Source organism: Ceratotherium simum, chromosome 1 (genome assembly GCF_057802395.1).
Source record: "Ceratotherium simum simum isolate JZ-2026a chromosome 1, ASM5780239v1, whole genome shotgun sequence".
NCBI classification, from domain to species: domain Eukaryota; kingdom Metazoa; phylum Chordata; class Mammalia; order Perissodactyla; family Rhinocerotidae; genus Ceratotherium; species Ceratotherium simum.
Genome location: NC_141900.1, coordinates 5,601,953 through 5,604,077, shown reverse-complemented (window position 1 = coordinate 5,604,077; position 2,125 = coordinate 5,601,953).

The following is a 2,125-nucleotide window of genomic DNA, read 5'->3' as shown; positions in this document are numbered from 1 at the left end:
AAGACAAACACCGCATGATTTCACTCATACATGGAAGATAAACAAACACACGGATAAATAGAACAGATTAGTGGTTACCAGAGGGCAAGGGGGTTGGGAGGTGGAGAAAAGGGGTGAAGGGGCACATATGTCTGGTGACGGATAAAAATTAGACTAATGGTGGTGAGCGCAATGTAGTCTATACAGAAACTGATAAATAATGTACACCTGAAATTACACGTTATAAACCATTATGACCTCAATAAAATAATTTTTTTAAAAAGTGAAGGAGAAATTAACACTTTTCCAGATAAACAAAAGCTGAAGGAGTTTATTACCAACGTTTCTGCCCTATAAGAAATGTTAAAGACACTAGATAACTCAAAGACATAAGGAAAAAAATGACAAACGCTAGAAAAGGTAACTACCTAGATGAATGTAAAAGTCTAAATCATTGCACTTTTGATTTGGTTTGCAACTTCTTTGTCTCACCTACATGATTTAAAAGGTAAATGAATAAAATAATAATTATAAATTATTATATGGTTGTACATGGTTGTACATTATGGTTGTACAATGTATAAAGGTATAATCCATGACAATAATAAAATAAAGGTGGAGGGATGGAGATACATAGGAATAGACTATTAAGTATACTATTAAAACGAAGTTGATATTATTCAAACTAAATGGTTATACATTTAAGATGTCGATTGTAAATACCCAGTTACCCACTAGAAAAGTAACTAAAAAATATAGGAAAAGAAGAAGAAAGGAATCAAAATAGTATACACAAAACCTCAACCAAACAGAAAAAGCCAGAATGGAGAAATTGAGGAACAAAAAAAAATATATGACACGGGAAAACAAATAGCTAAATGGGAGAAATAAATCCTTTTTTTCAGTAATCATATTAAATTTAAACGAATTAAACTCTCCTATTGAAGGATATATTGACAGATTAGAATAAAAAAGAAGCACAATCTGTTTATGTGCCATCTACAAGAGACTCGCTTTAGATATAAGGACACAAAGAGATTGAAAGTAGAAGGATAGAAAAAGACAAAATAGACTTTAAATAAAAAAGTTCACAATAGACAAAAAAAGACATTGCATATTGACAAAGTGTCAATATAGCAAGAAGATATAATGATTACAAATATGTACATTCTTAACCAAGGAGTCCCAAAATATATGAAGCAAATCTGGCAGTACTGAAAGGAGAAATAGACAGTAACATAATAATAGTTGAAGACTTCCATACCCTACTTTGGATAATGGGTAAAACGTGCAGACAAGATCACTAAGGAAATAAAAGGCTTGAACAACACTAAACGGATTAGACCTAACAGGCATTTATGGGACACTGCACCCAACAGCAGAATACAGGTCCTTCTCAAGCACACATGCAATATTCTCCAGAACAGACAATATCTTATGGCGCAAAACAAGTCGATTCATTTAAAGGGATTGAAATTATAAAAACGTTATCTTTTCCAATCACAGTAGAATGAAATTAGAAATGAGTAACAGAACGGAAGCTAGAAAATTAAACAATACATGGAAATTAAATAACACACTCTTAAACAACCAATTGGTCAAAGAAGAAATCAAAAAGGAAATTAGAAAAGATCTCAAGATGAATGAAAACAAAACACATTATAACACTACTTAAAGGTGATTTCACAGATGTGAAGTATACACATGGGCAAATTCTAGAGACAAAAAGTAGAGGGGAGGGCAATGGGGAGTTAATGCTTAATGGTTACAGAGTTTCTATTTGGAGTGTTGAAAAAGTTTTCACAATAGATAGTGGTGATGATTGAACAACACTGTGAAGGTAATTAATGCCACTGAATTGCACACTTAAAAATGGTTAACTGGCAAATTTGTGTTGCATGTATTTTATCACAATTTTAAAAAAACTAGTAATGTAATTTACCAAAAAACATTGAATTGCAAATTTTAAATGAGTGAATTGTATGGCATGCAAATTATATCTCAATGAAGTTGTTAATAAATGAGCAAATTATCTGAATAGACATTTGTCCCAACAAGAAAAATGAATGGTTAGTATCAGCACATGAAAAAATAGTCAATATTATTAATCATTGGGGATATGCAAATCAAAACTACAAAGAAATGC